This window comes from Peromyscus californicus, unplaced genomic scaffold (assembly GCF_007827085.1).
Source record: "Peromyscus californicus insignis strain IS unplaced genomic scaffold, ASM782708v3 Scaffold_5__1_contigs__length_169319896, whole genome shotgun sequence".
Taxonomy (NCBI): Eukaryota; Metazoa; Chordata; class Mammalia; order Rodentia; family Cricetidae; genus Peromyscus; species Peromyscus californicus.
Genome location: NW_026294573.1, coordinates 149,965,039 through 149,991,176, shown reverse-complemented (window position 1 = coordinate 149,991,176; position 26,138 = coordinate 149,965,039). Strand labels below are relative to the sequence as shown.

Genomic DNA, 26,138 nt, shown 5'->3' with positions numbered 1-26,138 from the left:
TTATTTATTTACGTATTTATTTAAAATAGATTTTTCTCTCACACAATATATCCTATCCACAATTTCCACTCCCTCCCCTCCTCTCAGGCCTCCCTTTACTGCCCCTCTCCCCCAGATCCACTCTCCCTCCTCCCCCGCAGTTTCCTCTTCAGAAAAGAGCAATCCTCCAAGAGACAACAGGAAAACAGGACAAAACAATATACAATAAGACAAGACAAACACCCTCATATTTAGGCTGGACAAGGCAACCCAACAGGTGGAAAAGACTTCCAAGAGCAGGCAATGAGTCAGAGATATACCTGGTTCCACTGTTAGAACTCCCACAAAACACCAAGCTAACAGCTGTAATATATATGCAGAGGACCTGATGCAGACCCATGCAGGCCCCATGCTTGTGGCTTCAGTCTGTAGCCCATAAAAGCCCTGCTTAGTTGAGTTTGTGGGGTATGTTCTCCTGGTGTCCTCCATCCCCCATGACTCCTACAGTCTTTCCTCTTCCTTTTCCACGGAGTTCCCGATCTCCAAGGGGAGGGGCCGATGGAGACCTCCAATTTAGACTCTTTGGGCATAATTTCTGGATAGAGACCTCCAATTTAGACTCTTTTGGCATAATGTCTGGTGGTGGGTCTCTGCATCTGTTCCTATCTGCTGCTGGAGGAAGCCTCTCTGATGATGACTGGACCAAGCCAAGGCAACAATCTGTGAGTATAGCAGAATATCATTAGGAATTATTTCATCATCATCATCATCATTATTATTGCCAGTTGTGTTAGGTTCTACCCTAGGTCTCTGGGTATCCAATCTCTGGTTCCTGGCCATCCAGGTAGTGTAGGGCATGGACTCCCTCTCCTGGTGTGGGTCTCAGGTTGGCTTCTCCCACAAGTTCTGCACCATGATTGCTCCAGCACATCTTGCAGGCAGGACAGATTGTAGGTTGAGTGTTTTGTGGCTGAGTTAGTATCCAGTTTTTTTCTTTCTGTAGCCTGTAGAGAACCTTCCCACACCAAAGAGATTAGAACATAGGGATGAAGGCTTCATGAAGACACCAGCTAGACCTCTCTACATTCAATGAGCTGTGTTGAATTGTCCTTGGCAATGGGGCCCACTGTCAGTTTTCAGAGAATGATTTGACCTAGCGTCATCCTGGGTTGTTTAGGGATTTCCTTGGGATCCCCTTGGCCAACAACTTAACCAAATGCAGCCCAGTCCCACCACTGAAAGTCTTGCTTGGCTACAAAAGATGGCCAGTTCAGACTCCATATCCTCCATTACTGGAAGTCCTCACTGGGGTTACCTTCATAGGTTTCCACTGCATTAACTTTCCACACCAACTCCCAAATGCCTGGACTACAAAGTGAGTTCCAGGAAATGCTCCAAAGCTACATAGAGAAACCCTCTCAACAACCTTCCCCCACCCCGGCCAAAAAAATAAATAAATAAAACAACGTGGGGAAAGATAGGTAATTACTACTCCAAATATCTCAGAATGTAGCTGAAGTTTTCCTGTGTCCTGCCTGGCCCCACAGACTCCACAGACTTATAAAATATTCACTCAGAAGCTTATATTAATTAAAATTGCTTGGCTATTAGCTCAGGCTTATTACTGACCAGCTCTTACACAGAAATTAACCCATAATTCTTATCTATGTTTAGCCATGTGGCTTGGTACCTTTTCTCAGTTCTGCCTTCACGTCTTGCTTCCTCTGTGTCTGGCTCACAACTCCTGACTCTTCCCAGAATTCTCATCTATGCTTGTCCCACCTTCTTGCCTGGCTACTGGCCAATCAGCATTTTATTTATTAACCAATCAGAGCAATGCATTCACAGCATACTGAGTGCTATCCACAGCATTAGAATAAAAGGCATTTGGCTTTTCTTAGACACACTTTATTCGATAAACATGTAGCCATTGAAGACAGTGACAACCATAGTCAGTTTAAAGATTCAAGAGACTCAAAATCATTATCATGGAAGATATCTGATCCCAGTGCTAATAATTTTTAAGGAAGTGAGTGTCAAATAGATGTAGGGGTCAGTCCAGAAGGAGAGAAAGGATGCCGAAGTAAATGTTGTTGAGGCTTGTCTGAACATTCCATAGGAAAAAAGTGTATTGATTTGTAGACTTGATTTGTAGACTTTATAAGCTGCAGTTTCACAGAAAAGTTCTCCTAATGTTGGTGCTACATCTTGACCAGAAGGCAGCATGAAGTTGATTGTCACACTGAGGGAAGCCTGAGAAAAATACCTCAAAGCCCACCTGTAACACAAATCTTAAAAGGTCTTATTAATAAAAAACCCAGAGCCAGATATTGGTGTGAAAGCTGAAAGATCAGAGAAGCAGAACAAGCCACAGTTAACCTCACCTTGCCAACTCCTCAGCTGATCTTGTTTCTACAAATCCTCAGACTGAAAGCCTCTGAGTCCTCACCCTTGAGGGTCTTAGTTGAACAGCTTAAAAGCCTCTAGTTCCTGTTCCTCATGGCTTATATACCTTTCTGCTTCTTGCCATCACTTCCTGGGATTAAAGGTGTGTGTCCTTCCCAAGCAAAGATATGAGATCTCAAGTGCTGGAATTAAAGGTATGTGCCACCACAACTGGTTCTGTTATGAGTGTAGCCTTAAACTCACAGAGATCCAAATGGATCTCTGCCTCCTAAGTGATAGGATTAAAAGTGTGTGTGCCACCATTGTCTGGCTTCTATGTCTAGTGACTGTTCTGTTTTCTAATCCCCACAAAAACTTTATTAGGGTGCACAATATATCACCCACACCTGGCCCCACAGTGACACACTTCCTCCAACAAAGCTACACTTCCTAATGGCTCCCTTTGGAGGCCACTTTCTTTCAAACCACCACAAAATGTCAAAGCACACTTTTGAAATAGGAGACAAAGATTGATTTCTTCAGAGAAGGAGGCTGGATCTTGACTATGCATTATCATTAGAAGACTAAATATCACTGTGGATAACTTTTACCCTGCAAGTGTAGAAGAGATGGAGATTTTCATGTAACAGTGCTAGAGCAAGGTGCAGTGAGTGTGCTGTGAATATGCCTGCCCTTTGCCCCAAGACCAAGTTCAGGTTAGCCATATACCTCAGTCTTTACTAAAGTGCTCCTTGGTGTGATCACATCTGGAAACATTTGGGACTATCACAAAGTCCAGTGAGGATTATGATTAGTGAGCTGCTTTTTTCAAGTGGTTATTTAGGTTACCAAACTCTCTTGTGACTCAATCACGTAAGGTTTCGGCATCTCGTATCATAAAGGGAAGATAAGAAAATGAAGAAAGCATTCCTGCTTCTTATATATTCCAGTATAGAATGAAATTCATCATTTCCTCTCAACTGACAAGAAAACTCTAATATCATCAACTAGGTAAGAGTAGGGAGGTAGTATATTTTATTTATTATTTGCTCATATATTGTCAATTTATTATCATTGTAAATTATGATAGTGTATATTTATGGGTTTCTCAGTGATGTTATAGGTATACAGTACAGAATGATTAAATCAAGGTAACATCTATTATTTCACATGCTTACTTTGTGATTAAAAGTATTTTAGATTTACTCCTAGCAATTTTGAAATATGTAATAAATTATTGACTGTGAATACACAACATACTTTCTGACTGAAAGTGTCTCTGCTTTACCTAACAGTTTTTTTTTTTTAACTTTTCAGTTGTCCCAGATACTTAAATCACAATTCTAAACTTTCTTCTTATTTAGATTGTTTTAGATCCACGTATGCAGTGACATCATATGGTAGCTTTGCTTTTGGACCTAATATACTATACTTGTTATAACCTTTAGCTCACTCTCTGTTGTGGGAAATTGCTGTGGGATATTTATACACTGTGTGAAGATGTAATGCTGTGATTGGTGCAATAAAAAGCTGAACAGCCAATATAGTTAGGTAGGAGGTATAGACAGGACTTCCTGACAGAGAGAGAACTCTGAGAAAAATGAAAGGTGGAGTCACCAGCCAGATGTGTAGCACAAATTCTAAACTGTCTTACCTCACCAACTCCTCAGCCTGAAAAAGCTTTTAGGTCCTGTCTCCTCATGCCTTATGTACCTTTCTCCACCCAGCCATCACTTCCTGGGATTAAAGGCATGTGTGCTTCCCTAGCAAAGGCATGAGATCTCAAGTGCTAGGATTAAAGGTGTGTGCCACCACTGCCTGGCATCTATGTTTAATCTAGTGGATTGTTCTGTTCTGTGATCTTCAGGCAAATTTTATTAGTGTACACAATATATCACCACACAGACGCCAGTGGGACATGGAACAAGTCAAACATATGGGACAGAAGAAAAGTAACTAAGCCACATGATAGAATGCAGATTAATAGAAACAGTTTAATTAAGTTATAAGAGATAGTTAGAAAAAAATCCTAAGGTAAGGCCAAGCTTTCATAATTGATAAGTGTGGTTGTTTGCAGGCTCATGGTCCTAATGAGGAAGCTTGCTGCAGGAAATGTTCTTTTTAAAGGCTGAATGGAATTACAATGGGCATCTGAGTTATGGTTTCATTTTTTCGATGCTGTTTATTTTTTTGATTGGTTGGTTTCATATAGATAGTGAACATGAATGCACGGGCATTTAGCATGCTGACTTCATAGTCATTGGCTATATTCTTAAACTTAAGATCACTTACTTGATGATATGGTGAGTCTGGTTTTACTACTAATTTTTCTTACTAGCACTATATAAGAGCTCCCCTTTTAAAAATAGTATCACCAATACACACTTTAATTTTCATATTTAGTAATAGCCATTTTGATAAGTATTCAATCTGGGAGTTAAACTCAAGGCCTAAAGTGCATCAGAGAAACCCTCTATGACTAAGGCATGTCCTTAGCCCTCACATTGTGGTTTTAATATACATTTTCCTGATGATTAGTGTTGGATAGATTTTTAAGATAACTACTATCCATTTGTGGGTATTCTTTTGAGAAATAGCTATCTAGATCATTTCTCCATATTGATTCAGCTAATTTGTTTTATTTCCATTGAGTTGCCTGAGTGCTTCTGTATGTGAGATGATCCTAATATTTTGTCAGCCATATGACTTGCAAGTATTTCCTCCTAAGTGTTAGGCTGTCTCTTTATCAGCCAGTTGTTTCTTTTAACGTGCAGAAGCTGTGTCGTTTGGTGCAGACCTACTTATCTATCATTACTTTTGTTTTCTGAGGATTTGGGATCAAATTCAAAATAATCACTGCCCAGATCAAATCTCTACAACATTCCCTCCATGTTTCCTTAGAGTATTTTTATAGTTTCAAGCTTTTCCTAGTGTATACTTATTTGTGTTGTGAAATGGACATCTAATTTCACCTTTCATCATGTTTTCTTTCTTTTTTTAATATACGTAACATAATTCTTTATTGATTCTTTGAGAATTTTGCATCATGCACCCCAATCCTGGTCACTTCCCAGTTCCTCTGTATCCACTTCACACCCCTTCAGTATCCTCCCCCCCCAAAAACCACTAAATTAATTAAAAACAAAACAAAAGAAACAAAAACTACCTCACTCTTCAGTCTTCTCTGTATCTCCAACACCTCTTCATTCATCCTAGAGGCATTGGGAGCTGCAGTGTGTCACACAGTACACCCTTTTGTCCCATCAGCCCCAGTGCAAAAGTTCACTGCAATGAGTCATTGGTCTGGTTCAAGGCCTCTGGCTTCTGGCACACCATCATCACTGGACCCTCACCAAAACTCCTCTTGGATATCCTGTTGTTGTCTTGAGTCATGGGGATCCTGTGTCTATTGTTCCACAAAACCAATCCCTTTATGAACTCCAGCAGGTCATAGATGGGGTAGATGTTAGGGTGGACCAACCCAAGGCATTGGATGTGGACTTGGATGATAGTTGAGCTGGTCAGACCTGGCCACTGGGGCTGCCCCCCCTCAGGCATAGGGCAGAGCCAGCTTTCCTATGCCCATGCCATCAGAGCCAGCTTTCCCACACCCATGATGAGGGGTGGGACCATCTCTCCTGAATGCAGGGGGCAGCTCTCCTTCTGTGGTGTCCATTGAGGGGCAGGTTCAGCTATCCCAGGGCCAGTGAATGATGGGGCTGGTTCAGCATGACCTTTGGATTTCAACACATATGGTTCCTATGCCCCCCTATGGTAATGTAGGCCATGGGCATCAACACAGAACCCAGCTTCAGTGGGATCATGGACCTAGACATGGCAACAGTTTGGCCCAGACATCACCATGGTCCTGGTGGCAACACAGGTCACTCAGATTAGTATGGCCCCAGTGGCAACATGTACCTTGGACACCAACATGGTCTCAGGTGCCTGACCAGACCTCAGGTACCCATATGGCCTTCAGTGGTAACAGGAGCCATGGACATCAACATAGACACAGGCTATCGTATGGGGGGGCTGTGGATACAGATATGACTCTTGTCAGCAGCCCAGGCTCAGATGACACCATGGTCCTCTGTGGTATCACTGGCTACTCAGATCAGCATGGCCCAAGTGACAGCATGGCCCTTGGACACTAACATGGTCACAGTTAGCAGCCTAGACCCTGGGCATCCATGTGGCCTTTGGTGGCAACATGGGCCATGGAATCAGCACAGATCCTGGCTGTGGTAGGACCAGGGACCTAGATATGATCCAGGCATGGATGTCCCCATGACTCCAGGTGGCGATGCAGGTCACTCAGATCTGTTTGGCTCAGTCTGCAGCGTGACCCTCAGATACCACCTGGCCTCAGGTAATGGCCCAGACCCCAGGTATTTGCACAGTCATTGGTGGTAACAGGAGCCATGGCTGTGGTAGGGCCATCAGACATGGCCCTAAGCCACAACCCAGGCCCAGATGCCACCATGGCCCCCAGTGGCAGTACAAGCCCCTCAGATCAGCATGGCCCTGGCAGCAGCACCTCAGATACCAACATGGACTCAGGTGGTGGATCAGACCCTGAGCATCTACATGGCCTTCAGTGGTTACTGAAGCCATGGACATCAACATAGACACAGGCTATCACAGGGCCATGGATCCAGACATGGACCTCGGCAGCAGCTCAGGTCCAAATGTCACCATTGTCCTAGGTGACAGCACAGGCCACCCAGATCAGCATGGTCCTTGGACACCAAAATGGCAACAGATGGCGACCCAGACCCTTGGATTCCTGTGGCCTTTGGTGGTAACATGGGTTATAGATGTCAATACAGATCCTGGCTGAATTAGAACCAAGGACCAGATATGGTCGTTGGCAGCAGCCTGGGCCTGGATCACCATGGCCGCAGGTGGCAAGCAGGTCACTCATATCAGCCTATTCCTCACTTCCTTTGCTTCTTCAGTTCTGCCTCTTGCCACAGCACATGAACTGCTCCACTTCTCTCCCATTTCTCTCCCATATATTTGCTCATCATAATGGTGCTGGACAGGCCTGTGGATATCTTCAATCAGCCCGGACTGTGAAGATCCAGGCTGGCCTGTGGGTGTCTTTCACCAGCCTGAGCAGCATCTCTTCATATTTTCTTGATATTTCTGAAGAGACTATCCTTTTCTCATCATGTGTTCTTGCTACTTTTGCTGGAAATTGACAAGTGTGTTGGCTCACATTGGTTGCACAAGTCCTTGTAGCTACTTTTTATGCTATTTAATGACTATAATTTTGTAGTATAGTTTGAAACCAAGCAGGGTGATGATTGCAGCTGTTCTGTTTGCTTAAGATCACGTTGACCATTCAGGATTTTTGTGATTGATATGGTTTTATATTTCTGAGAAGAGTGGCATTAGGATACTAGTAAGGATTACATTAGATTTGTAAGTTGTAGAATTATTTGTTGGCATAGACATTTTTACCAATATTAAATTTTCTTTTTTTTATTAAGAGATTTTCTATTCATTTTACATATCAACCACAGATTTCCCTGTCCTCCCTCCTCCCATCCCCCAGCCTTCTCCCCCAACCCACCCCCCTTTCCCACCTTCTCCAAGGCAAGGTCTCCCATGGGGAGTCAGCAGAGCCTGGCACATTCAGTTGAGGCAGGTCCAGGCCCCTCCTCCCTGCACAAGGCTGTGCAAAGTGTCTCATCATAGGCACTGTGCTCCAAAAAGCCGGCTCACGCACTAGGGACAGGTGCTGATCCCCACTACCTGGGGGCCCCCTAAACAGTTCTAACTAAACACCTGTCTCGCTTATCCAGAGGGCCTGATCCAGTTCCATGGGGGCTCCTCAGCTATTGGTCCACAGTTCATGTGTTTCCACTAGTTTGGATAGTTGTCTCTGTACTTTTTTCAGTCATGGTGTCGATATCCCTTGCTCATAGAATCCCTCCTCTCTCTCTTTGATTGGACTTCTGGAGCTAATATCAAATTTTCTAAACCATGGACATAGAACATATTTCCATTTGTTTGTCTTCTATAATTTCTTTCACAAAATTTTACACATTTCAGTGAAATACAGCAGCTCTGCTTGGCAATTGACACAGTCAAGGGTTAGCCGTAACTTGGGATAAATATTTGTTATACCTGTGTTTGTTAAGATGCCAATCTCCAAAATAAGCAAGGAACTAAATTAAAGCAAACCAGTAAAAGGAACACAAAGAAGTAGATTTAGAAGTAGGCAAAGGATGGATACACATTCCTCAAATTAACAAAGCAAGTACACAAGTCTACGTGCATGATGTCCAGCACCACTGAGAACCCAGAATACAATGATGTCACCTTGTTTCTGCTAGGAGCCCTCTTACAGGGAAGATTTAGCTGTGAGTCTTGTGTTCTGTAGCCCTGCTGTCTTTTTAAAATAGATCTTCTGGTGATGCTCTGTAATTCCTTCAGCCTTTCTTCATTCTCCTTCATTTTTTTCTCTTCTAATGGGATCATTCTGTGTATTCTTCCTGAGCTCACTGAATATTCTACTTGCTTGAATCTACTCCAATTGTCTATGGAATTCTTCAGTGAAATATGTTCTTTTTCACTTGGATTTCTTCTAATATTGCTTTTCGATTTTTTGGGGGGTTGTATCTTCTCATTTTCTCCTGTAATGTGTTTCATATCTAATTTATCATACCTTATATTCTTGTAATTAACTGAACACCTTTCATGTGGTTCTTCTGAAAGGTTTTTTTATTTTTTGCCATTTTATCGTAGGGCTTTGCAGTTTCCCCTGGGTGGTCTTATCAGTTCCTGACTTTTCATAATCCTTGCATTCTTGCATTAGCGTCTTTGGAGGAGAGAGCTATCGCTCTTTGGTTGTGATTGACAGAACTTTACCCGTCTAAGCTTTGATTCCAGAGGTACCAGATTGTAGACACAAGACAGGAAGAGAGAATTTGCTTCCGATTTCTGTAATTGACTTAACTTCTGCCTTTGCTCTTAGAAAAGAAAGGCTGCTGCCTGGGGTCCACTGCCTCTCTGGCTGGGGTCTACTGCCTCTCTGCCTGGGGTCTACTGCCTCCACTAGCTGGGGTCCACTGCCTCTCTGGCTGGGGTCCACTGCCTCTCTGGCTAGGGTCCACTGCCTCTCTGGCTGGGGTCTACTGCCTCTCTGCCTGAGGTCTACTCCCTCCACTGGCTGGGGTCGACTGTCTCTCCAACTGGGGTCTACTGCCTCCACTGGCTGGGGTCTACTGCCTCTCTGACTGGGGTCTACTGTCCCTCTGGCTGGGGTCTCCTGCCTCCACTGGCTGGCCTTCACAATAAATGGAGCACTGGAGAGGTCAGTCAAGGTTTGAGCTCCTTTGCTGGGCAGTACAGTTACAGAGATTCTGAAGGTTGGCAGGGATTTAGGTGCATTCTGGGATAGGTGGTACTCCTTCTCATAGTGAATGAGGCTAGAGACTCCATCAGCAGAAATGTGTGACTGAGGTTTGCTTCTTTATCTAAGTCAGTGTTTCTCAACCTTCCTAATGCTGGGACCCTTTAATACAGATCCTCACATTGCAGTGACCTCCAACCATAAAATTATTTTGTTGCTACTTCATAACTGTAATTTTGCTACTGTTATGAATGGCAATGTAAATATCTCATATGCATACCATCTGATATGTAATCCCCAAAAGGGTCTCCACCCACAATGGGTCTTCACCCACAGGTTGAGTACCATTGGTCTAACCAATGTGGTGCCTTGGAATACGCTGAAAAGGTCAAGGTACTGTTTTGAATTTAGGTGAAAAGGTAATAGACCCTAATCTCTGAGGAAGTGCACAAAACAAGCAGCTCCCTGCCTAGCTGGGACCCCAGAACAGACTCTGCGGCTGGATTCAACCACTGATTTGACTACTGGTTGGGGCAAGTCTAGGGCCTTTGCTCTGAAGAAATTTACTGTTGCAGACATTTCTTTTCCTGGGTAGGGCCTTTCGTTGGGCTGATTGTGGGCCAAGCACCTGTTTAGACCAGATATATGCAACTATTGTTTTCCATAGACATGTGATTTGTCCAGCATTTCCCTGTTTGTTCAGAGCCTTGAAGTATATCCTTTGGATGCTAGGTGTGGAAACTGGTGTGAAGTTCAAAGTCTGATGCCAAAAGAGGAAGAGGGTCTCAGGGAGTGGGGGTGGGGGCATGGATGTTGAGGAGATTTCGAGGAGTGTTGAACAAGGGAAGATATATGTATTCACCCTAGGGAAGGATTGCCACGTAGAGTGCTAGGAGATCAGACTCCAGCAGGTAGCAAGCATCCACTAGCACACACAGGCTGCACACACTCAGGCCAGCACACAGGCCACATGGGGCCAGGTGTACAGACATACAGATAAGATATAGACAGGCAAACTGACAGAGGTGGAGGCAAGGGGCTGTAACTAATGATTAAGCAAAGGCTCAAGGCTTCTGATGTAAAGGTCATATTTATATAAAACCTACACAAAAGCCATCCTTCCAAAAGTAGTTATATAACAAACTACATCACAGATGTAATTTGAATTCTCCAAACACCTGGCCTCAGCCATTATCACCTGACCCATGATCTCCTAGATGTCTGCTCCAGATACATCTTAACTGGTTCATACCTATTATCTATATCAGTGCCAGGTTGTCTGATTCATCTGTCTTTCTCTTCCTGATATTTGACTGCCTAGAAACACCAGCCAGGTTAATCTTCCTACCATGCTTCTTCCATAAACATTACATTTGCCTTTTCAGGTAAGCTATGCCCTTGGATGTTACCTGCTTGGACATCACAACAGGCAGAAACAAAGCCACATCAAAAGTCTTGTTTCCTTCGCTTTGTTCTGTAAACTCCAGCTGGTTTAGCACTCCTGTTACCTCCAGTGCTCTCTGTGAGACAGGACAGGAGTGGTTACCTGGGAAGCATATCTGACAGCTAGAGATATTGGTATCTGTCTGATTCTCCTTACTGTCCAAAGAATCAGAAGCCCCAGGACAACTTCTCTATCTCACTTGGTTGCCTCTTGGGAAAGGAAGGACTCAGTGAGAGTATCCATGTTTCCCACTCATTTAAAGTTGTTTTTATTTGATTCTGTGATCCACATGGGCATCTATCTTATTCTCTACTTTTGGGTTTTTCCTCCAAGTTGTTTTGTGTGTGGATAGTTGCCTGATGGACTTCCTTTGGGGAGGCTGTGAAACCTGGTATTGTGTTCTGTGTTGTCTGCTGAAATCACTGTTCTGAGGTTTACATTTAAACAAAGTGGTTAAAAAAAAAAGTGTCTCTGAGAAGTCCAAACAGAACTGAAGGTGCAAATCGCTCATGAACGGGACCAGATTCCCTGGACAGAGCAAGCATATCTGGCATACTTCAGAAAGAGCATGGGGTCAGATTGGTCCAAGCAACCTGTGCAACAGGAAGGTCAATGGGAGATCAGCTCAGATAATGCCTAATAATGCAGAGAATGTGGACTGTTGAAGAGATCATCTTCACTAGGCATGTGAATTTAGTTCACGGGATTCTGTCTTAGAAGACAGCTCCTCTCAAGGTGCAGCTAACAGCAGGCTTTTAAGGCAGTGTGGCTGTTACAGGTTTGAGATTATGATCACTTTGCCCAGTCCCGCCAGCCTTCAAGGTGCCTTGGGAACCCCCTGGCTATGTTGTCAAGGTGACCCATTACTGGGTATTACTTTTCCTGCCGAATTGGCCTTGAGCACAGCATATACCAATTAGGGCTACACTCACAGTGGCTAGCCCAGTTCCTTCTTTATTCACTAGTAGCTTATAGTAAAGGGAAAAAAAAAAGAATAAAAGAAAAGAAAGAAAAGGGTGTGACATATATATACCACTACACAATACTACCCTCACAAAGGCAACTGGGTAGAACATTCTATCAGAACAGTTGTCACAGTTTCATGATTTCCTTCCTCTACTTTGTTCTCCTTTGGTATTTCTCTCGATGATTGCCTTGACCTGACTTAACTTGAATAAAGAAAATGGAAGTGACAGAAGTGAAGAGAAAATGTGTGGGGATTTGTACTTTGACCCAGTAGTCTGCATCATCCTGAGAACCCTTCTAGGGTTCCAGAAATGCAGTCAGATCCATCAGTTTGTGGAGTCTCAGGAGCTTTGCTTCCTCAGCCTTTCATTCACTTCTTGTTCTTTGCCTCCCATTGATAATACCCAGATCCACTGGCTACTCATAGTCACACCCCAACACTGATATTAAGGAAAAGACTAGTTGGCAGATTTTATTCTTTTATTCTGTTTTATGGAGGAACTGAACATAATCTATAACCATCTCATATCGCTTTTCTCATAATTTTACCGATTCTGTAGTATAAGTGTTTCCAATGAAAAACACGGTTATAGTTGCTGGATTCCATCTATATTCTAGTATATCCTCATTCATAATTTCATCAACTATGAAAAAAGAATAATGATTTAACATCATGTGTCAATATTCTTTATAAAGCAAATTGAATGTCTATTTGTTTTTTATTTTATTTATTTGTTGATTGTGTTTAGTAAAGAAAAACCTTACTTAAGCATGTCTATTTTTAGCTCAAATGCTTTTTAACAAACACACTGAAATGGAAAATCAAGGACAAACTTTGTAAACAATGTTTCCCAAGCAATAATAAGGAGCAGACAGCACAGAAAACACTTTTCTTTGTATTTTATTTATTTTTCAAAACATGTAACAAAATAAAATATAGTAAGACCATCATCTTGAAGTTGAACAAGTCAAGCCAACAGGAAAAAAAAAGAGCCCCAAGGGAAGGTACGGAAGCAGAGACCCACTTGTTTACACATTCTGGAATCCCATAAAAGTATTAAACTGAAAGCTATAGTATACATGCATAGGATCTAGTTTAGACCAGTGTAAGCCCTGTGATTGCTACTTCAGTCTCTGTGAGTTCATAGGAATTTTGCACATTTGTTTTAGAGGGCCTTGTTCTCATGGTATCTTCCATTACCTCTGTCTCCCTCACTCCTGTTTTCCCCTCTTCTGAAGAGTTTCCTGAGCTCTGAGGAGAGGGATTTGATGGAGATATCTCATTTAGAGCTATATGTTCAATGTTCTCTCTCCCTGTACAGTGTCTGGCTGTGGGTCTCTATATTTGTTCCCTCCTGCTGCAGGAGGAAGCCTCTCTGATGATGGCTAGATAAGGCAGTCTATGAGTACAGCAGAATGTCATTAGGAGTCATTTTATTGTTACTTTTTTTCTTTTTAGTCCAGTAGTATTTGGTTTTACCCTAGGTCTCTGAGGTATCTAGACTCTGGTTATTGGTCACCCAAGTAGTGTTGAGTATGGGTTCCATTGTGTGGAGTGACAAACACCTTTTTTAAACTTGGTGTTAGTATACAAAGGGAACAGCTAACATTGAAGCTTTCTAGACGCTGATCATGATATACTAAATATTGGCTGATATGTTAGTCAACTTTCTGTTACTTCAACAAATACCCTAGATAGTAAATTTATGAAGAGAAAGAGGTTAAGGATTTGAGGCATGCATCACTGGTAGAACACTTGCCCAGAGTACTTTAAGTCTTGGTTTCCACCCCCAGTGCTGCAGGAAGGTTTACATTTGCTTAGAGTGTTAGTGTTTCCATCCATAGCCAATTACTTTAGGCACGGCATTATGTCAGGACAAGACCACACAGTGAACCCACTCACCCTCTGCCCTTCAGAGGAAAGGAAGAGGGAAGAGACAGTCTTTAGTCCCATACAATGCCATGCCATCAAGAACTCAGCATTTCCCACGAGACTGCATTTGTTGCTGTTGTTGACGTATTTTTATTAATTCTCTGTGAATTTCACAAACCAGTTTTGATCATATTTACACCCTTCCCTCAACTCCTCTTAGATCCACTTCCCCTTTCCCATTCAAGTTTATGTCCTTTTTTAAAAAGACCATTGAATTCAATATCTGCTGCCCATGTATTTGATATGTGGCCCTCCACTGGGACGTGGTTGACCTGCCAGGGGCTCTATCTTTATTTCCCAGTGCTCTTTGTTTTATTCTTTTTTCCAGATCAGATAGTTGATCAAAATTTATAGTTAGTAGTGACATTTGAAAATTCCTAAAAAGATAAAATACTGCCGCCCTGATTATGGTTATGAATGATACATACCTTTCATATTTTTATTTTTTATTGAAAATAGATTTATTCTTAAAGAATACTAACTCTCTCTCCTAGAAGTTATTAATTCTTACCTATTGTTTCTGGAGTATGGGTGGGACTCTGTGTGTACCTCCCTCTCTATGCTGGGCTCTGTTCAGGTTGGAGCTTACCCAGGTACTGTTCATACTGTCACAGCTGTAAGTTTATATGTGCAGCCGTGCTGCTGTGTCCAGATGACAGTGTTTCCTTGTCAGTACCTATGGCTTTTAGTATTCTACCCTTTCTTCTGCAATGACCCATGGTCCTTGAGAGGAAGGTTATGTAGACTGTACTTCTTCAGGGCTCTACCACTTGTCAGTACTATCCTCCTTGAGGATAAAAGCTTTTATAAGATGAGCTTAGAGTGAGATTGAAGATTCAAATTATAGAATTAGCTTTGAACTTATAAGACAAAGATGAAGACAGAAAGATATAGGATCAAATCCTGCCTGGTTTTCCAGTTTTGAAGAATCATAATTTCTGAACATCATGTACATTGTATTTCTAAAGGGGGTGGAATACATTCTTTCCTTTGTGTTACTACTGGAAATCATACTCAAGGGTATGTGTGCCAAACAAGCACCATGCCACTGAGTTAAACCCCTCGCCTATCACAACACATTCTTGATTGAAAGATCCGAATACAGATTGTATATTCTAAAATTCTAAAATTGCTGTCTATAATTTTATGCTGTAGAACGCAGTCTGTGTATCTCATCATACTAATGTAAAACCTCTATAGTTTTTATAAAGTTGTGTGTTTTGAAATGAATCCTTAAACTTCTACTTACTGTCTAGGTTAAGTCTTAACCACATAAATAATTTCATCCTTTGGGAGCAAACGTGCCAAATCAACTCAGAGCCGCCTGATGCTTCTCACACCTTTAATGCTCATAAGACAACATTTTTATGTTGCCAGATGTAACCCAGATGGCACATATTAATTTATATATGGATATTGGAAAAATATATAGTTTCCATCTGAGGTCTTTTAAGTATGATTTGTAAATTGATGTGAACATTGTCCTTTTTTTCAACCTCATCATAATGTGAGTCAAAATACGGTTCCCAGGTGAATGAACACTTGCATTTGGCATCATTCCATGTTCTGGGCCTCAGCTTCTGAATGAATGTGTGTCTCTTCAGACTTGTTTCAACTGGCTGAAAAACAATGTGATGGCGTCAAGTGACTCTCATTGTGTTGAAAGACGGTGCTGATAAGATAAATTTAGAGTATGTTTCATTTCCTTTTCAATATTAGCAACTGTTCTCGAGTCTTGCCTGCAGACACAAACGTGTGATCACGTTCAGACATTTTAATTCTTTAGTCTGCCCAGTTTCCATAAATATTAGACATAAGGTATTGAAATACTGTCCCCACATCTGTAGATTTTCAGAGAAAATAGCTCATTGTACGCTCATTATAAAACTATTTGCTAAGGAAATTGTAAGGCCAATTCAGTAGACAAAGCTTAAGATTGTGCTCTCCTGTTGGCTTCCCTTTTTTCCAGGAAGACTTTGAGATACATTGTTCAAAAGAGAGAAAATGTGTGAACATTTTGTAACAGTGCCTGGGGTATATTTCTCAGACGAAATCTGATAAGGTTTATTTTTAAAAACACTTCCTTCACATTTCTCTTGCTTTGCCTCAACCTGTCTGTTTTCTTTGCTACATTATTCTTCTTTAGTCTACTGTGAATTGACAGTCATCAATACTTACAGCCTCTTTGCATATTAGGATATGCATGGATAGATAAACACACTTCAGTGGCCAGAAAATTCTTCTCTAAATTTAGAATTAATATGCTGATACCCACTTACTCATTTAAAATAATGTGAGAATACCATAAGTATTGTTCCAGACCTATCTTTGGGCATGGTCTGATTAACAGCCCTCCCCAAACACCATCCCACGAGTCTTCTGCTGTGAAACTTGGAGAATTAGCTTATATTTGGCTTTTCTTATTATTTTTGCATATAAATTAGAATGCTAAAGCCTCTGGCAAATTTGTTCACTGAGTCAGAGAAATAAAGGAGAGTAACAACCTAGAGGAATTGCTAAACAGGCCATAGACATTCCTTTAAAGAGCAACCATTTAATTCCAGGGCCAGCATGCACAAAGCTGCAATGGAGTCATACACTTCTGAAATATTTAACACTCTCTTTCACAGGACACAGCAGAAGCACAAAGGCAAACTCCCTCTCACCTTCCACTTCTCCTCTCTTCTTAGTGAAGCACGTGTGTGCACATGTACACACACACTCACACACACAAAGAGAAAGAGAGAGAGACACAAACGGACAGACAGATCTCCCAGCCTTCCCCATCTTTCCCTCTTGAAGGAGCAATGCTGTAACACTTGCTGTCACTACAACAGATGCAAGCTTGGTAATGACAAAGCGATGCTGTTCGGCATGTGGAAAGAAGGTGTTCCCACTCGTGGCAATGGATTGATTATTATGGAAGAGAGAATGCCACTCCTCTGGACTTTCAAAGTAAGTAGTCCTTCTAAGTAAGATCTTTTCCATTTTGCTCGCTGAAGATTTAGCACAGATCTTGGAAATGGATACAGAAATCAATTTCCTGGAGAGACAAAGTGCACTGCTCCAATTCCAGTTCCAATGTCACAACCACTCTGAGGTGGATAGACAAGACAGCCCCCCAAATCCCTACCTCTTGGTGTTGGCTCTACATATAGTTGCCACCCCCCTAACTAGGACTACTTCTGGACCATGAAACACAGCAACAGTTATGAGATGTTGTGTCCATGCTGAGGATGTAAATATATCATGACTTTCATCTTTCCAGTTAAGGATAAGAAAGGGTTTTTAGTATCAGCTCTTAGCTACTGCTCTGACCTCTTGGGCTTTTAACTCTGAAAAAAAAAAAAAAGGCATGGTGACTCACACCTTTAATACCAAGAAGTGAGCCTTTAATCCCAGGAAGTGAGGGCAGAAAGTAGAAAGGTATACAAGGTGTGAAAACCAGGAACTATCCTGGTTAAGCTTTCAAGCTTTTGAGAAGCAGTTCAGCTGAGATCCATTTGGATAAGGACACAGAGGCTTCCAGTCTGAGGAAACAGGATCAGTTGAGGAATTGCGAGGTGAGGAGGCTGTGGCTTGTTCTGCTTCTCTGATTTTCCAGCATTCACCCCAATACCTGGCTTCAGGTTTATTTTTATTAATAAGACTCTTTAAGATTCATGCTACAACTTACTTTCTTGGCTCGTGCTCTGGGATGTAGCAACTTATGTGGAGAGGCCCACATTTTGAGAAACTGGAATAACTTTGGGTCAGTGGAACACTAAGGCCATAAGGCTGACAGCAGGCCAGGAATCTGATCCCGTGGATGACTCATGGACTCAGGAACAGATGTGTCATCTCTTGAGCCTTCAAGTGAACCCCCATCCGTGGCTGACACATAGACTGAAGCTTTGTGGGAAGTCCTGAAGCAGAGGCCTCAGGGAAGCTGTGTCTACATTTCTGACCCACAGTAAACCTGAGATAGCAAATGTGCTGTCCTAATTCTAAAGTCCTCCTATCAGAGGATTTCAGAGGCCCTGGCGTACATGTGAACCTAGTCCCTGCTTCTAGCCTCACCAGGTAGCATATCCCTCTTCCAGCAGAAGCTGGTACCTTACAGTGCACATCCCTCAGCTGCTTCCCAAGAGGCAAAGCCATGGAAGGTATTTAAGATTGCCTATACATTTCATTTTTCAAGCCCCCCCCCCCCCCCCCCCCCCCCCCCCCCCCCCCCCCCGCCATTTTAAGAAATGGAGTTGAAGGCCATCACCTTGCAACCTCAATTTGTTCCGAGGTACAAATACCAATCTGAAATTATCAAGTTAAAAAATGAAGAAATTGCGTATTATTAGAAATTCTGTCCTTCCCAAAGCTTCTGTATTTCAGGTCTACATTCTCACTACATACTGACCCGTTCATTTAAGTGGCATCTTTGATCTGATGATTTAAAATATTTATAGGGATTAATTAGCTTAATTGTCTTATCATCTTTGGTGAAACACAGTGTTATGTTTCAACTGGTAAACTGTACCCAACTATTTACACTTGATAACTTGCACATAGCATTGAACAGAGAGGGGTTTTCTCCCCATACAGTTTGAAATGCATTTTTCAAGACCAAAATTGATCCCCAAGGTCCAATATAAACTTCTAGGTCTATATTTCTGTTGATAGTAACAGAAAACCCAACACTGGTTTTATTACTGTAGAAACGGCTATGGCAGAACTAGTAAGCAGGGAAGAAGGCGGTTAAACGTGGTTGGGAAGCAGCTGACGCTTAATGAGAATCTTCAGTCTCTCTCCCGGCTTTTTCGTTCTCTGTGGTAGGCTTTGCCATAAGCAAAAGCAGCAGTTTAGGGGAAGTAATGAAGACTCTGTTTACTACCTTATTATTTTTTTTCTTTTTCCCACAAATTAGAAAAATATGCCTGGCAGTTTTACTGACAGTTCAATAATGCACTTCATTTTTTTCTGGAATTCTCAATTATTTTTCTCAGTTTTTTGTTTAATAGATCAATGCCAAAATAAAACTTAGAGGTAAACAGCTTTTTAATTGAGTCTTTGTGATGTTAAGTATCTTGGAGTTGGGAAATTGTGGAATTATAAATAATTTTGGTGGTTTATTTTTCTTGAATATTTGGCACTGAGAATTATAATAACAGCTTTTTGATGGGAAGACAAACATCTAGGAAGTTCTTTTTGTAGGCTCGCCACAACATTTGGGGAAGCATTGGAGACATTTGGTGGAAGTTTCTGCCAGAGCTTTATATTTCTCCCAACTGGTCTGATATGTGAGTCCTTTGATCAGAATTGAGACTACTAGGCTGCAAATTAAAAATTGCAATGTCAACTTGCCAATTTGCTCATTTGGGTCTTGTTAATTCATTTTTAGTGTGTGTGTGTGTGTGTGTGTGTGTGTGTGTGTGTGTGTGTGTGTGTGTGGTGTGTATCTGTGTGTGTGTGGTGTGAAGTGTATCTGTGTGTATGTGGTGTGTGTGTATGTGTGGCGTGTGTGTGTATGTGTGTTTTGGAAGGCAGAAGATAACTTGTGGGAATTCATTATTTTCTTCCACTATGTAGGTTCCAGGGATTGAACTTAGATCATCAAATTCAAGTCGTTAGCCTTGGCAATATCTTTACCCACTGAACTACCTCACAGACCTGACCCTAGGTTTCCTGATAATTGCAGGAGGTTTGGTTGTCAATAAGTCATCATTTGTAATACAGTAACAGCTTCTCAAGAAGACAGCTTCTCTAATCCTTGCTTTATTCCCTAATTTCATGAAAAGCAAAAGGACTCAATAAGGAGAGATGTTAGACAAATAGATTTTTATACATAAGGCGTCTTCACTAAACAATCGTAGTCTATTTAATAATATCTTTGCTGAATTGAAACTTGGGTTTCACACATGCCAGACAAGAGCTTCCCTACTCAGCTTCACTCCAGCCCAAGCAGTAGACTTCACTCCTCTCCCCACCAACAAGGTTCCCCCTGAGAGTTTCTTCATGATTCAAGGCAATGACAACAAAGAATGCTTCTGCCACTCTCCAGATTGCCTGATAGTTCCCTAAAGCAACTGTTCGACTTTTCAAAATACCTTCAAAAGCCAAAGACAGAATTAGAAACTAAATTCAATGCGAAGTTTTAATGTATTTGCTATTTGAGAATTTGGTTGAAATTTATAAAATTATGTGTAAAGACATATAAACATTTTTTCGTGAAAAAAAAAAGAATAGAAATCTAACTTAATGCTATTTTTCACCACCATGGTAGATTGCAATAAGGATCCTAGCAATATCTTTCATCTCAGACTCTTTTTGTTATGGAAATGGGTCATTTCTCCCATGGAGAAATTAGAGCATGTTTCCTACCTTTTGTATGTAGGTAAACTCCTGAAGGTAGCAGGCACTATAGCAGATGGTATCTAGGGCTCCCATTTAAAATGTGTTCGCCTTAACAGAGTTTTGTGGGAGAACTTGCTCTTGTAGCAAGGCACCTACACTGTCAGGAAACTTCAAGTATCACATGGCAGTGTCTTGTGCAGACAAGGACCAATGTACACAGTCCACAGCCACCACCTCTGCATGTGAGTTGTAAGCCCTGACGTACCACATATCAAAATTATCTGTAGCCCCCTGTCACTCAGATGGTATTGTATGGAGTAGAGACACAGTCCTTGGTAGGTCTATCTTGAATATGAATATCTGAGTAAAATTTCTGAGTGGGATAGTCTTTTCATAGTAACAGGTAATTATTATGTCCTTTAAAAAATTAAGCAACAGAATTTCCTAACAGATCACATATTGCACAAAGAACACAGATCTAGTGAGCCATGAAATTTATCTCCAAAATCCATATTTTTTTTCTACATTAAAAACATAGAATTGTCTCTGAATATTTGGTAGACTTAAAAGTAAGCCTTCAGTGGTCTCTTTCTTCTTAGATATACCCACAAATCTTTACTATCCAGTTTCTATTCAGAAATACAGTTTATGGGAATAAAATTCCATGGCTTTTAGAAAGAAGAAAATATTTTCAGATTGCTATGGTGATGAGATAGTTTCTGTTTTCTAGCTTCAAATAGTTTACAAGTTCTGTTCTGGATATTTTGGCCTTGTTCCCTGGGATGTTAATTTTAATCATAGCGGCACTCAGTTCAAAACTCAGTTCTAAATACCTGATCAATTAAGTAGTTTGCTATGAGGGAAAAATGGTGGAAATGCAAATATAAAGGAATCAGTTAACATTTCATAAAATCTCTGCACTAATAATTTTTCTCATTTTTATTAAAAATACGTGACAAGAAGCAACTTTTAAGTTGGTTTAAAATCCGTTAGGAGAAGGATTTATTTGGTTAACAGCTTGAACAGATACCCACCGGGGAAAAGGCATGGTGATCTGGCAATCAGATCTCTACATTTCTGCATATCTTGGTGGAATTGACATCATAGAGTTGACAAAAAAGTAGGGTGAATTATAAAACTTCAAGGCCTGCCTACAGTAACCTACTTCCTCCAGTATGGCTCCACCCACTTCCTACAGGCACCACAACCTTACAAAACAGCACCACCAACTGGGAACCGAGTGTTAAAACACACAAGTCTATGGGAGGCCCGGGATTTAAACCACACCAGTCTCCTTATATACAGTGATTCTGACCATTTTGTTTCCTTTCTAAGCTTGTTCACATTGCTGATGTAACCTTGCTGTGGGAAACTGTACTGTTGTTTCTTGCTTGATCTGTGTAGTCATCTCAGGTGTTCACAGACAAGGGAGTACCTTAGAAGTGTTTCCTGAGAGACAAGAGAAGCTTGAATTTAGAGCGAGCCTCACTCCTAGGACTCTCTCTTCCTTCTTGACCAAGTTGGTCACAGAAATTGACCTTAAAGAGTTATTTCTTAGGAAGTCAGGTATTAGAATTTTATCACAAGTCAACAGATAATTACTTAATACTTATTTGATATATGGAATTCTATTTCAAACAGGAATATAGCCAAAAGCCCCTAAGGGATTAGAAGTAAAGACAGAAAGAAAAAGCATGGGATGGAGACTTCTTTCCACAAAAGGAATAAATGCTGGATAGATTCTTTCAAACTTGTAGTAGTCCCTTTGTCAGAGTATTGAATTCTTTTATTGCCCTGGTTTTTTGTCTTAATTTTTTCATTGAGAATGGTGGTTGTGAAACTCTGACCTGCCTTAGAACAACAGTATCAAGATGCTTGGTAAGTGGTAAGCTTGGTAGTGTAATCTATGGCAAGATGTATGATCTGAGCAGTAACAAACTGTTTTTATTTGAAACATCTTCTATCAAACATGGCAGCTGAATACATGCTTTTCAAAGTTGCATCATAAAGGATTAAGCACCAAAATCTGTCTTTGTATTTGAGCTGGGTTCACAAGGCATGATTCCATAAAGAATGGAAGAGGAGCAGATAGCTTTGCTATATGCAAGGTGATATATATATATATATATATATATATATATATATATATATATAAAATAAACCAGATAAGTTTATTAAGATACACAATATTTTAGGGAACACAATACCACCACATTTCCTCTCTTTTTGTCTAAAATTAAAAAAGGCTTATAACTAATACAAGAAAACTGTCCAGTAACTATATAGAATATATATACAGCCAAAAATTACATTAATGATGTCTAGTCCATTAACATTTGACAGATTCAGATAAAAACTCCATTATATATATTAACAATGTCCAGTCCAGTAACATCTGATAAACTCAGACCAAAAAATTTTCATTACTTATCTTATTTATATATATATAATTTTTCTTCATTTAATTCATACAAATGCCCAATTAGATCAATTTTACTGTTCAGTTATAGAAAAAGGAACTCAAGTTTCGAAGTTCAATAACTAAATCAAATCCAGTAGCTGCAGTTTCTTGGAGGAAACGTAAAAGGTTCTGGCTCCAGGTCCCAGCACTTCCTTCTGAGACAGCAATTCTCTAAAGGCACACTTAACTATGTACAGGGTAAATGTGGGACACTGTTAGCTGGAGAAGTCAACAAGGCTGCTTTCTCCCTCTACCACTGCCATAGGATCTCTTTCCTGATCTTGTCCTCTGTGTGTGCTATCTCAGACTCCAGAGAACAAGGAACTACCTGTCATGGATTTAGAGATACAGTGCCATGCCACATGCTCAATAAATTATAGCTGTTATTATTCCACAATATGAAGAATTTAACTTTTCAGTCTATTCCTAATGACGCGTGGGAGGAGAACATGAAGAACAAAGTTATTTATGTTTTAGTTGTCGTGGTGCAATGAATAAGTCTTCTAAAACATCTCCAAGTTTAAAAAAAAAAAGTCCTTTTAGCTTTTCCTTCAAGGTACCTGATGAATATGAATTATTTACTCCTTCTCTGTTTTATTATTTTTCTCTGGCCTCCTTGTCAGGGTCCGTCAATAACTGTCAATTGTGCCTAGTCAGCCTCCTTGTCAGGAGCTGTCAATAATTGCCAATTGTGCCTGGTCAGGTCTGCTTGGTTAGTGTAGCTAAGCTATAAAGAACAGGAACAGATGTCAGAAATGCATTTGTTTTCTTTTCCTTGCCAAATGCCAGGCAAAGAACGGCACTGTTCTGCTTGCCTGCCCATTTTACTGGTGAGTAGTGCAAAATGGTTCACACAACATCTGCTTTTGTGAAGGCCTGCTAGCATTGCCCACGTATGTCCAGATGTTACTGCACACAAACACAAATGTCTGTGGGGAAGAAAGTGAACAAACTCTCTTGACATGCCAACTCCAATCCTGTTTTGTGCTATGATCTGGGAAAATGCATAGGGATTATTGCATAGATTGAAATGAAAGGTCCAATTTCCTTTCACGAAAGGCATCTCCCCCAAAGAATTGCTATTTTAATACTACACCAAGCCCCTTAGCTGTGACTCTCCACGTTATGATGACAAGAGTCCACTGAGGAAACTTATTTTTGTGCCACAATGTCGACAGCAAGACTTCAGAGAACAAAGTAAGAGTTCAGTTTCCTCCTCCTGAAAATCGTAGACCTTTACTTGGCTAACTTGTGGATATAGAGATGCCCTTACGGTCGGTCTCCGTCTTTTTCCTCTTCCAGTACCATCCTCCCTGTCTATCATTGCCCTCCTCACTCTCTTGGCCTTAGGTGAGACTTTTAATCTGCTCTTTGAACATAGCTGCCTTCTTTTGATAAAATAAATTAATTATGTGGTTTCCCTCTTAGGTGAGCTAATTGGGTACAGTGGAGAGCTCAAGCCAGACCTTGTACTGTGAGGAACAGGTGAAGAAGGTCATCCTTCCTGATCCAATGTCATTGTGAAGCACGCAGAAGACCAAGACTTTCTTCAGCAACAAGACTAATTCCAAATGCAACTTAAGAATTTGGAGTTAAATACTCACACATCTATAGATGTGTCCTAGTTTCATCCTGGTCTCAAACCTAAAAATAGAATAAGTATAAATTTGGCTTCTTGAAGTCTGGAAATAAATTGTGTCATCCTTGAATGGAAGCAAGCTTGATGATTTGACATTGAATTTCATCCATCCTCTTTTCCTGTAGTAATGTCCATACTTATCCAGGGATAGAAGTACAGATTGACAGATGCTAAGGAAGAACAGCAAATGGAATTTGTGTGACAGTCACTAAACATTATATTGTAAAGCTGGAGACACCAAGTTTTACCTGCAGAGGGCCAGAGATCAACTATTTTCAGCAATGTGGGACATATGGTCTCTGTCACAACTGCTCAATTGTAGCCTGAAAGAAATCATCAGCTGTGCATAGGTGAATGAATATGGTTGCGTGGATAAGGATAAAGCTTTGATAATAAAATAGGTCCAGGGTAGATGTAACCCACAGGTCATCTCTTACTCACCCACATCATGGAGAATAAATATCTACTTCTATTTACTGTGGGCCAGTGAAGAATATCTTTCTCTGGAGATTTTATTCTATTCTAATTTTCACTTTCTCCTGTTTTTCTTTGATCTCGTTTCCTTATAAAAAGTACCAAACATGACCAAGATATGAACCCTGCTTTCAAGAGGAGAAATAAAGTGTTTTGATACAGGGCACGAGGGAAATAGGGAGGGGATAAGAACTGCTTCCTGGAAGAGGCAGCACCGTGACAATTGAGATAGAAGGAAGGTTGTAAGCAAAAGGATGCAGACCTGAGAAAAACACGAATTGTTTAGGAAAAGGAAGCTTGGCCCAAGGCTGGGCTTGGTGGTGCATACCTTTGTTCCCAGCACTCAGGAGGCAGAGGCAGGAAGACCTCAGTGAGTTCAAGGCCAGCCTGGTCTATATAGTGATGTTCTAGAATAGCCAGAGCTACAAAGAGAGATACTGTCTCAAAAAACAAACAACCCCCCCAAAAAAAAACAACAAAAAAGAAGTTGATTCTATAAAAGTTTTATAAAAGGTGAAAATAATTTGCTATGGTGAAAAAAGACTAGAATAAGAAGCAAAATTAGATTATAAAAGTCCTTGCACAGCATGGTAAGGTGTTTGAGGTTTTATTAACAGTTTGTTGGATTGATACGTTGGAGAAAGGAGTTAGGTCACAGCAGACAGCCCTTCCAGGGCCCAGTGTAGGGGCTAAGTCTGCTGACTTGTGGTTCTACTGTAACATGATACCCTCTTTGTGCTTTAATTCCCTCCCTCTTAAAGGAGGACGAAGATGCCTCCTGTTTATGTTGTCCACGGGATTAAACACACCAATTTGTGTAAACACTGAAATAGGATTCACACTATGTTAAGATGATTAGTAATCATTTAATTTAAAAACGGAAAAGAATATTCCAATATGAACTGTCTCGAGCAAAGCAGGGCACATGGCCACCCTGCAGATGAAGCGCGTCTTACTCCTCGATGGTTTCCTGAGCTGTCATCAGGCATCTATCCCATTGTAGCTAAGGAAATCCTTCCTCTCTAGAATGTGAGACTGAGAAACTCGTCATTAAGTTTTTGGTTTTGTTTTGTTTTTTTTTTTAATTAAGAAATTCTTTAAGCTGGGCAGTACTGGCGCATGCCTTTAATCCCAACACTCGGGAGGCAGAGCCAGGCAGATCTC

General features: G+C 41.0%; 1 long non-coding RNA gene across 1 annotated transcript in view; it reads left to right on the top strand.

Annotated features, from left to right (window-relative positions):
- LOC128097898 (uncharacterized) overlaps positions 1 to 24,701 on the top strand; it is a 38,016-nt gene extending 13,315 nt beyond the window's left edge. Inside the window, exons 2-3 of the long non-coding RNA XR_008214016.1 lie at positions 16,911 to 17,028; positions 24,290 to 24,701. This is a non-coding gene — a long non-coding RNA (uncharacterized LOC128097898). The remainder of the gene's footprint in view (positions 1 to 16,910; positions 17,029 to 24,289) is intronic.
- The last annotated feature ends 1,437 nt before the right edge of the window (positions 24,702 to 26,138 follow it).